The sequence below is a fragment of the Salminus brasiliensis genome, chromosome 16, assembly GCF_030463535.1.
Source record: "Salminus brasiliensis chromosome 16, fSalBra1.hap2, whole genome shotgun sequence".
NCBI lineage: Eukaryota > Metazoa > Chordata > Actinopteri > Characiformes > Bryconidae > Salminus > Salminus brasiliensis.
The window spans coordinates 5,729,760-5,742,958 of record NC_132893.1 but is presented as its reverse complement, the minus strand read 5'-3'; the positions used below and the strand labels follow the sequence as shown (position 1 = coordinate 5,742,958).

Here is a 13,199-nt window from a genome sequence, read left to right as displayed (position 1 = left end):
ACTGTCACTGTGATGAATGTGTGTGATTACCTTTCCCTATCAAAAATCCAACTTCTAAAGTTCAGCTCCCATAATTGCCTCAGATGCACACAGCACATTGTCTTTATTCCCAAGTGATGCATGTAAATAGAGTCGAGCAGAGCCCTGATAGTAAATAGCTGTTTTTGTTAGTGCTGGAGCCGTGCCTTTGGCTGACACCAGTGAAAGCTTTCCTGGCCGCTGCCTGCCATTAAAACATCTCATTGTATTGTTCCTCACCAACTGGAAAATACCGCGCTGTTCCCCTCGTGAAGCGTCTGGGTAAGGGCCGGCGTCAGTGCAGGTGATGTAAGGATGGGAGAATGCTTTGCGTACGTGGTTAATACTCCATTTCGCTCATGTAAATGAGCGCTGTTGCGTGGAGGAGATCGCTGCATACTTTCCGAGGCATGTGAAAGTGGTACGGCGGAGTGGGTGTACTGTAACTAATTAGGAACACATGAGAGCTGGACAGAGGGGCCATAGGACACTATGTCTACATACCCCATACATCTCAATTGCTTACAGGACTGGCAGGACTGACTGAATGCTTGATGCTGAGCTGTGCAGACCAGGGGGTATAGCAGGATGTAATGAGAACCCTACAGCAGCCAGGCTGCAGAGCTGTACGTCTAAAAGTATATACTATATACTACTGTAATATGAAAAAGTGTTAAGAGTGGTACCGTTCGATTTGCGGAGCTTAAGCTCGTGTGCATTCCTGCATGTCTGCATGTCTACTCTGCAGGGCAGCACATGGAAGAGGTGAGCACCGGTGTGCATTGACTGCGCAGGCTGGCTGGCTTACCTTTGTCCCCTAGGGGCCACTAAAACTCTGCACATATATTGCGGGCAACCGTAGATATACTGCGGGCAATTAAAGTACAATTTGTGACCCGACTCGACTCGATGATTTATTCCAGCATCAGAATAAATGAAACAATGCTGCATTGTTGCAGGTCTGAAAGTTTTCCATACAAAATGCGCACGGAGCGTTCCTGACGCTTTCTAATGAAAAGGGCAAATGGACGACTTGAATAGTTTGTATCTTGGAAAACTCAGGGCTGGAAAAGCAGTCTGTGAGTGCAGATATACTAAAATTTCCAAAATTGAGCTGAAAATGAACTGAAGTAGTGAGACGAGACAGGTAGTGTTCAAAAGCTGCCACTCTTCAAGCCAAAATCCAACAAGCATGTCTGAGCACCAGTTTAACCTCATGTGCTCCATGCCTGAAAGACTTCCAGCTGTTTTCCAGAAGAAGGGCTATTCAACAAAGGACTAATCTAGGGCTGGGCAATTAATCGAGCATTAATCGAAACTGACATGTATGTTAGTACTGTATTTTCCTCACTATGTGTGTTCCTGTACTTCCCCTAAAATATAATACCATGTGTGTAGCCACGTGACTTCACCCAATCCAGTCTGAGAACTCAAAAACTGAGCCACCTGAGCAACTCGAGCAGCGTATATAATTGTTCATTAATCATGATTGATGTTCAATTAAGCCTGATATTGACCGAAGGTCATATCGCCCAGCACTGTACTAACCTACATAACATTCTGAACATGTTAAGTTAAAAGAAAGGAGGCATAGTCTTAATGAATGTCTCACTAATGTTTCAGTACTTTTACCTGCCTTCCTTTAGTTTTTTTAGTTAAATCCTGGACTCATGTCAAGTTTCAGTCAGTGAACCCTGCTTGTTATTGCTGGCAGGGCAGGAATGTTCCCGACCGAACCATGAATATTTCACTCAATCGAGTATCGGCTGCATTCGGGCCAGTTCACATCTGATTCTTTGTTTTTACAGCTGTGTAAAAAGAGTGAGTGTAAGACACCTTAACTGGACAATATTCACAATCTAAAAAACAGTGATGAGAATTTCAGAAGGTAACAAAGCTTAGCGACTGAAGATGTTTCAAATGTACTATAAACTTGTAAAATCTGCAGTTCCACATGTTTTGCGCTACCTTCTCTGAAGATGTGTAAAATGTGTGTGTGTGCAGCTGTAACATGGCCGTCTGTTGGCAAACGATGTGGTGTATACACTTACTAAGCACTTCATTAGTAAGACCTGGACATCTACTCATCCATGTCTAATCTACCTATCTAATCAGCCAATCGCATAGCAGCAGTGCAGTGCTGTCAGTTGATGCAGATTCGGGCCAGCAGCTTCAGGTAAAGTTCACATCAACCCTAAGAATGGGGGAAAATGGATCTTAGTGATTTTGAGTGTGATGTGATTGTTGGTGTTAGAAGGGTTGGTTTGGGTATTACTAGAATTACTGATCTGCTTGGTGTAATAATGGAAACCCATGCAGTGAGTGGTTCAAGTTGACAGAAAGGCTACCGTAGCCCAGATAACCACTCTGTACAACCGTGCTGAGCATAAAAACCGGCCTTACCTTAAGGTGAATGGGCTACAGCAGCAGAAGACCATGTCGGGTTCCACTTCTGTCAGCTGAGGCTGCAGAAGACACACTCTCACCAGAACTGGACAGTTGAAAGAAGTGGATAAGCGAAGCCTGGTCTGATGAATCTGGATTTCTGCTGAGGAACAAAGATGATAGGGTCAGAATTTGGTACCAACAGCATGACTGCCTTGTGTGAACAGTCCAGGCTGGTGGAGGTGGCGGTGGAGTATTGTACTGTATTAGAGTACTGACCATGTGCATCTCTTAATGACTACGATTTACAAGCTAAACTGGTTTCATGACTATGAACAATGGGTTCATGAGTTAATGAACAGTGTTCATCAGTGGCGTTCTCAGTCACCGGATCTGGATCCAATAGGACACCTGTGGGATGTGGCAGAATAGGAGATTTGCACATTATCGCATAGCTGCAGCATATTGTTTTTGTACAAAGACGCCAGAACACAGGAGCCTGCTGAAGCTCGCCGGCTAACTACTGAACGTGCGAAAGTCACCAAGATAAAAAGGCTCTTTTCACATTCACATGCACAGCCCTGAGAGCTGCCTGAGCAGCTGTCCACTGCCTAAGTGTGTGTGGGCGTTGTGTATATGTGTGCAAAATCGGGCTCTCCGCACTCTCCTCACACACGGCTCTATTCTCAGGCGCGTGTGTACAGGACGGCGGCCAGGCAGTGTAAGCGGAGAGCGTAGAGCAAAGAGCCCACAGTCCACAGCTGTTCAGAGTTTGTCCTGCATCTGCAGCAACTGCTGCGCCGCCGAACAAAGCGAGAATGCAATCAAACCGTCGGCCCCCAACGCGCTCCTGTCTCCACCTATTTTTCGATGGGACCCCTCTTATCTCCCCGCACGTTCGGCATGCTTACAAATTACAGCAGCGTGCTCCTACAGGGTCCGCCGTCACACCGCTCACAAATCACCTTGTGCTATCAGGCTTGCCTCCAAGTGGCTTCCTCGGGTAATTTTGCGGAGATAAGGCACAGGCCACTAAACCTAAAAAACTGGCTAAATCGTGTGTTGCGCCAGCTGAAGTGCTGAAAACCACCTTTTGACGGCCCACCTGAGCACTGTTCCGCTCTGCTAAACAAAGGAGGTGCGACAGGCCGCAGTTTTACGGGTAACAGGACACCTCTGGATGAAGAATGGTGCGATACTTTTAGACAAAGCACCACACCAAGGATACTGTGAGCTAAGCTGCCCCAGCCAGCACACAGTTCACTACAGATTACAACGGCATTGTACTGCGAGACACTGTGCAGACGTGCCTGCAGTGATATGCAAACACAGGGGAGCACAAAAGTTAAAGCTGTGTGCAAAAGTTTGGACAACCTTAAATGACGGGTCTGTGCGGGAAACAAATTTAAGCATGGCATTTTAGTGCTTTGTGGCCGTTCTAGATTCAAGATGAACATCTGAAGCTTGTTAAGAGACCTTCAGATATACTATACCTTGTGTGCAGTAGTGTCTTGTCCTCTAATAGGTTCTGGCACAGAGCCGCAGCCACTGTTCTCCATTTCTAACAACTGTCTGAAACACTGGTTAGGTTATTTCTCAATTTCACAGCCAGTGATGTTCTATAGAAAACTAAAAAACTGTTTGAATGGTTCTAGACCTAATTAAAGGGTACTTTACTTGTTCTACATCTTTGAGTGGAAGGATCCTTTACATAAAGCAAGATCTTGAAATCCTTTCAAATCCTCTTCACACTCACAGATCACCAAAATGATTCTTTAGTCTACCAAAAGTGATTCTTCTTCGGCATCGCTTCAAGAGTCATTTGTAGCAGTGTAGGTGGTTCTACATAGCACCAAAAAGGGTTCCACCATCATAATGAGTCACATTACCCTTTTTTTAGTACTATGAGGACGGTTTATGCTTGTGTAGAGTGACACTTTTTCCACAACCACTGGAATCAGAACTTCCTGACTGATAGTGTTTTGTGTTGGGCATGGCAAAAGCGTACTCCCAACTGGTACTAGTACTAGTGAGATTACTTCTGAAATATCTGAAGACTTTAAATACTGAAATTAAATGAACTGAAAATATTATCACAGACTGCCGCCCTGTCCAAGGATAATCATGCCTTGCGCCCAATGATTACAGCTAGGCTCCAATCCTGAATAAGAATATGGATGGAAGAATGAATGGATGGATGGATGAACTGAGAAAACACTTTTTAAAAAAATATTCCAACAAATCATTTAGGCCTAAAAGAGCCAGAGGGTTCTCCACTGCCTATCTCTATATGACAATATAAAAACACCAGTAAATAAAATTAGGTTTTTAGGTTGGGCAAAAGAACTGAATAGATGTTTACCTGAAATTTACATGGATTTTAACTATAGAACACTTGTTTTAGCTTGTGTTAGAAACTGCCATGTTGATCAAGAAAGCACATAGAGTATAGGTCACAAATTTGTCAAGTGTTACTGTACTCTAAGCAAATCCATAATAAGCGCTACCCTTAACAACAGTGCATCCAACTATAAAGGCAGCGTTGTGCATCATGAAAGAGTGCAATAACCCGTGGTAGCACACAGAAAGCACTGTTTCTGTAAGCTGATACATTTTAGTATGGCCAGCAGTAATATGACTCCTCAGGTGGCAGATTTAAGAGTTAATAAGTTAAAAGGGACAGCGACAGAGTATCTGGAAGGACTGCCTGTAAGAATTCCAGTTTCACATCTACATTTACGGCTTTTGACATTCTTATTCAGACACACACACACACACATACATATACACACAACATGTTAATCATGTCACACAGGTAAGAGAATGTAGAGTTAGGAGTCTTGCCCAAGGACTCTTATTGGTGGAGAGTGGTGTGATTGCCCAGCTGTGGAATTGAACACCAGTTTAACATAAGGAAGGTGTTGTTATCCACTACGCTAACCAAAATACTGAGTAATATAAAACCACCTGCTGAGTGTATATGAGTCAGATGGATCTATTTCTACAGAATGAAAGCTACTGATTTGCTTATCTATGCTTGCTTTCACCCGTCACTCGGAGTGTCTGCCACTGCAGACTCGGAGTGTAATGACGTCCCGAGCAGCGAACCCGCCGGGGTGGGTGTGAACGCCTAGAGCTCCCTGCAAGCTCCCACAAAGCGTATGTGTGTATGGCTGCTTTAGTTTCCAGCCATAGTGAGTACACTCTCTCTTTCTCTCCCACACGTTCTCAGTCCCTCTCCCTCCTCCTCTCTGTCTCTCCCTCGCCCGCATGCCGGCTACACTAACACACGACCCGTCTCATAAACACAGTTCGCGGGCGTTACTCGGCAGCTCAAGTTACCACCTGACAGCACGATTTAGGGCCTGAGTGCCACTCCGTTCTCCCCTGCCGCTGACGCCCTTTTAAGGCCACCGTCTGCCCGCCTGCCCGGGCTGCTGCCAGTTACTGCCACGGCTGTGCCAATCATTTTTGCATGGCATCGCTCGTTTTTTTTTTTTTTTTGAGCAACACCAATCCTCGCTTTGTTCCTGCGAGTGTGAAATGTAAACAGCAAACACACACGTTTGAGACACTTCTGAACAAATGATTATGATGTTCTGTTCCTCCATCCAGGGTAAGTAGTAAAGGCTTGGACTCTGGTTGAACAGCTGCTACGTCAGTACAATAGGTGGTGATTAGGGATGTGAAACATCGCAGTGTATCAAATTTCAGTGTTTCCCACACATAAGCTACCATCCAGCAGTGGCGGTACCAGGACTGCCGGTGTGGGTGGCGCGACAAATTCACAGGGGGTAGTTTGTGGGTTCAAAACCCAGGTCCACTAAGCTGCCACTATTGGGCCCTTTGAGCAAAGGCATGGCTGACCCTGTGCTTTAACCCATAATACATCCTACTAAATGTTTTTTTTTTCGTTTCTACACTCATTGTCCATTATATCAGCTCCTCCCCTCCGCTCCTGTGAGCACTGATGAAAGACTAGAGGACGACCGACACAACCTGTGCAGCAATAGATAAGCTTCTGTCTCTGACTTTACATCTACAAGGTGGAGCAGGTAGGTAGGAGTGTCTAATAGAGTGGACAGTGAGTGAACACAGTGTTTAAAAACTCCAGCAGCACTGCTGTGGCTGATCCCGGACTACAGACTGTAATTATGGAACTGCAAAGTGCTACTATATGGTAATTGGAGCTGATCTAATGGGCACTGAGTGTAGAAACAAGGAGGTGGTATAATGTAATGGCAGGTGGGGCTCTGAGTGGCTTAGCAGACTAAGGCACTGAAACTATGGTCAAAGGATTGTGAGTTCAAATGCCGGGTCACGCAGCGTTGCCATCAGCAGCCAAAACCTGAGAGATGGGTGGGTAGATGGTGCTCTCACCCCTCATCACCTGAGGCTGATGAATTGAAGTTGGGGATCCAGCGCTCTGCATTTAGTGCAGTGGCTGTCTACTGAAGCTGCATTGGTGGCTGTCCTCATCCTACTAGTATCAGGAGCATTGCAAGTAATAAAGGGAGTCCTTGTGAGTGGGCGGGTTAATTGGCTTAACTACATTTTGGGAAAAAAATTGTTTAAAAAATAAAATAAATTGAATGTTACTTATAGCTACAAATGTGAAGCTCTATGGAAACCATTTATGACAATATTGCCCAGTCCCAGAGTTCAGCTCCATATATGCGTATATACATATATATATATATATATATATATATATATATACATATATACTTGCTAGGGCTGTCCTGAAAGGATTTGGCTCCCTTTGCATTCGCCGTCAATCGCCCACGAGCTGTGCAACCAAATACAGTCTGGTGAACATGTAGAGATTATCTGCGCCGCGTCGTATCAGGAGAGGCTGTGTAATTGTTTTATACTGTGACATAACAGCTTATTGTGTGTGCTCTGTCTCAGGTGTGCGTTTCCCTGGACGGCCAGAAACATTAGCCGCCTGTTGCGGCAGTAAGACGGGGGGCTCAGGCAGGCAGACACGCCGGTTCTGCTGAGATCAGGGGAGGATTACCAGCAAATCCCTCCTTTCATGCACTTTCAGCGCACCGCTGACTTAACAAGAGAGGAGGTGTCGCCACTGACAGGTAGCTCGCATAGAGTCGATCCTTCATACAGCGCTGACAGCAAACCAAAACTGGAACAAAGCCAGAGAGGGGGCTCAGCTCCTACCAAGCCCAGAGACAGGCAAACACTGTTCTTGTAAACACTGTCGCAGAGTTCCCTAAGAAAGCAGAGTACATGGGTGTTTACAAGAAGATGCCTCAGGGTTGGGGAGGTTTATGGAGTATAACGTGACCTAGCATAGCCAAACTGTCTTTATCTGGCACTTCCAGTTTCAACAATCAGCGAGTGTGCCGACAAAACGTGGCTATCAAAACAAGGTCGGGGCAGCAGGACGCTTCACTCGGCGTGTTTATTTGACATTGGAGAGCCGAGTTTGTTTTACAAGCTCTAGCGATGGTGTGTCATGCTCAAGCTAGTTCATGCTAATGACCAGGAAAGGAACAAGGTCTCTGGAGGGTGGCATTAGGGTGATATCTATTTGGAGGGCAGAAATAGGGCTCTAACATTCTATTTAGGGTGTGTTTATACTACCCTTGGTCTTGACCTAAGCGATTTTATTCAATCACGTGGTCTTGACATCAGTTTTAAACAATGATTTTGATAATGTACACATGCTAATTTATTCTGTGGCTGCATCCCAAGTCCACATCCTTACTTTATGAATGCAGTCCTAATGCTGGTTAGTTTTGAAACACTGTGTAGTACTGTGATAGTGTGTGGTTTGGGACACAGCCCCGATAAACTAAAACTAAAGCTCCAGAAACGTGGGTCTTGGTGATGAAGCAGGCAGATGAGGATGCTGTGACGTTGCTGGAGCGAGCGGGCAGGGTTTATACTAGATTATGTGGGCAGGAGTGAACCCGGGCCTTTGCTCAACTCTGCGCTTGGTTTCGGTTAGATGCCTTTGGTTCGTATTGTGCTCCTAATTCAATCGAACCAAACCAGAGTTGATTTAGAAACTGACCAAGGCCCATCTCCTCTGGCGGTCTCGGCCCACTTGTTTGGTGTGCACCAGAGTTGGAAAGGCACCGTTCACATTTACTCCAGTGAACTGCACTAACAGAGCAATGGCACCAGGGTTTGTCTTAATTAAACCATGAGCTGGGAAGTATAAACACACCCCTAATGCTTGAGTAAGTCGAACCAGATTGGAGTGGTCAAGGGACATGCCCTAAGCGTGTGTACTGTACATTGACTCTGGCTCTGAAGGCCTTTGCTAATGAGAGCTGATTCAGGTTCAGGTCAACCACACCAGTGATTAAAGCCATTCCCCAAATTAAAAATTGCACGACAGCCGAACTTCAACCTAGCTGTAATGAGAATCAAAGGTGCGGTGGTCTAAGCCTTGTCACATTTGTAACAAACTGCACGTCTGGGTGTTTTTCTTTGGCCAGATGGCACTCGTCAAGAGAAAAGGACAAAGGGGCACTTGGCCACAGCCGGGGCCAGACAGACAACCTAAAATAGCGAAGGCCATGACCCGTGCAAGCCCTGTCAGGAGTCCCAACGAGGGCGTCTTGCCACCTGGTGTAACCCAAAGCAGCATATGACAAAACCTTCATGTGAACGATTACTATACTCCCCTCTTATCCGCCCTCTCCTTCTCTTTGTTTGATCCCCGGAGGTCTGGGAGAGGAGCTGGCCTCCCCTTGGCCACTCGCATGCTCTCATTCAGTGGAATCACTAAGAGGGTGTCCCGCTAGGTGCCTCACTGGTGCGGCTGTGAAAATAATTAGCGGGCCATGACTCCCTCCCTGGGTGAGTCCAGGGTCACGGACCCCTTTCTTAGCCCCATGGCCTAGCGCTAATTAAAGACCTTCATCCTCCTCAACTGGGACAACAACACAGCAATTGAACAGTGGAGCGGACTGAGAATTCTTTCACATCCTTATTAGACTTATTTTACCCAATTTTGGTCTCAGGTAAAAAGAAAAACATGACTTCAGCAACTCCATTTGCTTTCAAAATCCAGCGGGATTTGAGGTCAAAGAAGTAAGACGTGGTAAGCAGCCCGCAAAACGGCTAAGGTGAACAGAATGATGTGACAGCGCCACAATTAGAGAGGTGTATTACACATAATGACAACATTATCCAGTCAAACACCAGTTTCAAAAAGCTTCAATATGGACCTTTGACAACTCCTTTGACTACTGGTTTCCTCTCTAATAATCGACCCCAATGACTGATGGAATATCTGTGCGGTGCTATTAGCAGCCAAGCTCCTTCCACAGGTTTTAGGGGCCATTTCTCACAAAGCAGAGGTGATGAAAAAGAGACACAAATAAGGATGATGTCATCCAGTACCCCCCCGGGAGGCCTCCTGTGACAAAGTGAGAACAGAGCAACAGCCAGCGGCAAAATGTGCTTTCAGACAGGGCTTCAACACAATACACAATGCCTGTATGGATATATATATATATATATATATATAATTAGTGGACACATGGCCCACAACCTGGCTCGCTGTAAACCATGCAGCCATGCAGAGCCTAAAAACAATAATTCTCCTGTAATGCGTTTCTGCTGGACCTCTCCAACACTCCTCTCCTAGCACAAACACAACCCGAAGCATGTTTGTAAACTGATTAGGGAAGCAACAACACTGCCGCTTGGACATGTGGTGGGTCCAGTGCTGAAACGCGGCGTGGTAGGTGTGTTCCTCTCTTTTCCTCTTTCATTCTCTGCATGGACAGCTTTCCTCCTGGCTTCACACTCCAGGGAAATTAAGCAGCAAGAGGGGAGGAGGGAACACAAAACCAAGTGATGTCATGGAAGGAGAGTTCAGGCTACCGGCAGCCTGGCGAGAAAAACACACCAAACCCAAAATCAACACCGGCCAATTGAGGGAGGGTGGGGAGGCTTGCAGAGACGCGGCTGATTTGGATTAGGCTTGGTCTGCTTCCATCAAACGAAGCGGTTTCTGGACGCCGGTAGCCAGATGTAGCCGCTGAGCTCTGTGCACTGCAGGCACCGTGTTGCGGTAGAGCTCCAATGGTGTAGAAAAGGCAGGTGTAGCCCAGTTTCTTAAAGTTCACTACCACCCTGTCCACCCTGTCTTTTGTTCCTAAATGTCTCCTGAGTGTGGAGCTCGTCCCCATTAGGGATTAGCTTACCATGGACACTGAAGATGCACCTAATTAACTAGAATGTCATCTGTACAGGAGAACTGAGAAGATCTACATAACAATAGCAGATGCGGCACAGAAGAAAGCACCTGGTGAAAGGACTGCACTACCCTAATTCCTGCTCTCCTGGGGTCTATCCAACATGGGTACGAAAGCAAGAGAAAAAGAGAGAAAGAGAGAAAGCGAGAGAGGAGACGTTGGAATCCCTAACAGGTCGTCATGCTTGTTGGGGCAAATTTTCTGCCCTCGTGGATCCGTTCGGCTCCGTCACCCAGGGCCAGAACAGCAGCTGCAGGGCCTCCTCTTGCCGATGCGTGACCGGGACTAGGCGGGCTGACCCCAGCTGCCCTGGGCCGCCCTCTCCCCTCTCCTCGGCTCCCGCTCCCACCAATGAGACAACAAGGACCCGTATGCCGTGCCGCAGACCTGCTTCACAAACAGCCTCTTCTGCAAGCACAGAGCGTGCATTGTACTTGTACGTACTGCTCACATATGGCTGGGGCAAGCTGTATGGAGTGCCATTCCATTCCACTGAAATCAATGTGGAATTGTGAGTAGTGAGTAAGATATAGGCTGCAAACAAAAATAGAGCTTTCTTTGCTTTCGTCAAGGTTTGTCAAATGTGGTAGAACGGTGGGGGAATTTGCGGAATCAAGAATAATTATGCTGGCCTACTCAAAATGTCTTGGATGACAAAAAATTACAGCTGGTTCTCTTCATCTGGAGGGCCTCGCCTTTTCTCGTATATTTTTATTATTTTTTTCCACTGTTAATTAGCAGTGCTGAGGACATAAAATAGGCTATACTGGTGAGATTTAAGACACGTGCAGGAGAAAAACACAAACTCTGCTTTATGACCACTCTGGCACCTACAGAGGCCGCTTCTCACCCATACTTTCCTACTCCCGCAGCCCCTGCCTCTTTGTTTTTCCCTGAGCTCTATCCCTCAACCGTTTTTCATTTATACACCATAACACAGCGTTCATGAGCTCCGGAGAGGATTTGTGGCGCTCACTTTCTAGCTTTTCCTTCAACACTTGGAAACCAGACTTAGGCCAAATAGATGCTACATGAGGCTGAAAGCTCTCAGAAATGCTGGGCTGCTCATGGTACACGAAACATGGCATAAACAAAAGGCCACGTGCTTTCATGTAGACACAGCAACGCTAGAGGCAATAATAGGATGTGTATTTACCCCAGACTGTCTTGGTACTTAGGTTAGGGTTCAGGGCATGCATGGTAGCCTACGTGAAGATGAACATACTGCAGAACCAAATTCCACAGGTGCCACTGCCATGCTAATTTCAGTTGGCATCTATGGCGAGTGCAAATGATGACTTAGGAGTTAGAAGACCCGACTGATTCTTTTTGTTTGGGATGGTTGTGCTTAGGGATCCTCCTTCTATCCTGTTGTCTACATTAAGAATGTAAGCACCAGAAGCAGTCCCACCCTAAACCGGCTTGAGACAGAAAGATCAGGGTTAAAATTACACAGTGTACACACTGCCTTAATCAAAATACAGTTTAGAGGCAAGATTGTGTTTTAAGACTCTGCAGAAGCCCTGGGAAGAGCAGGCCTCCTCAACGTGAGGTCTCCTCAGCATGTAGCTCAGATGTCAGGTCCTTGCATTCCCCCTTCCTCTGCCCCTTTCTCTTCTGACAAGACTTCCTCATAGTAGCAGCGGAGTGTCTCGTGGAACAGACAGACGTTCAAAGACTCCCCCAAATCCCTCTCTGATTACCCCGTGGCTCGAGTGTCAATATCAGACGTGGGCAAAGGTTAACGGCGCAGTCAGTAAAACAAAACACATGACGGCTTCCCCATGCCAAGATGAGCACAGGCCGACTATTCAGAGCGGCCCAGGACAGCTGTCCTGCCAGTTTAACCTCGGAGAGGACGAGGCCGTGCGGACAGCAGCTCCGAAAGGCTGAACAAATCTGCCATTCTGTCTACACTGAGAGAGATTTCTCTTTACAAGCCATCAGAGAGGCAGTGAAACTGCATGACTTTGCTTGAGTGAAAGGGTGGTCCATGGGAAAGACTGCACAGAGGATCAGCTTTGGTGGCTCCGAGACACTAGAAGACAGTGTGAGAAGCCGGTGGTCAGGCTCTAAAAGTGGTCGAGCGTTGCGTGCTGCAGGGGGGAATGTTATTCCTGCGGAGACACACACACATGGTGGAGTCAGTGGTGTTCATTCCAGCCCTGTTTGCACAGAGAAGCTTTGCTTTCTACAGAGGATTAGAGAGGGGCTTTGAGTGGATCGCTGTATTCCAGACCAGAAACCTCCACCCGGAGGGCTCCCGCAGCGCTCCAAAGACCCTCTCTCCCACCAGCCTTGCACTGCCTTCCTGCCTAATAACCCACGGGCAGCAGGGTTTAAAACGTTTGTCCGAACCAACGAGATCTGACTTGGGATTGGCTGGGTCGGACATTTCTCAAACATCTGACATTCTCAAACATTCGTTGAGCTCGAGACAGGCTCAGATTTCACATTCAAGTTTTTCCTAGACCATTCCTTTCAACTTTCATTACATTAAACGACTGTTTGCCATGTTGGAAGCACTTCTGTTGCTAGCACCGAGGTCCACAAGGACAG

The 13,199-nt window shown here is 46.7% G+C and overlaps 1 protein-coding gene across 4 annotated transcripts in view; it reads right to left on the bottom strand.

The window, feature by feature from the left end:
- The window catches only part of bmpr1bb (bone morphogenetic protein receptor, type IBb), a 120,421-nt gene that overhangs the window by 76,967 nt on the left and 30,255 nt on the right, over positions 1-13,199 (bottom strand). For 2 of the 4 annotated variants that reach the window (XM_072659308.1, XM_072659311.1), the window contains one exon: positions 2,422-2,566. The gene's annotated coding sequence lies outside the window, so the exon portion shown is untranslated. The remainder of the gene's footprint in view (positions 1-2,421; positions 2,567-13,199) is intronic. The other 2 variants (XM_072659309.1, XM_072659310.1) reach the window with 1 other exon arrangement.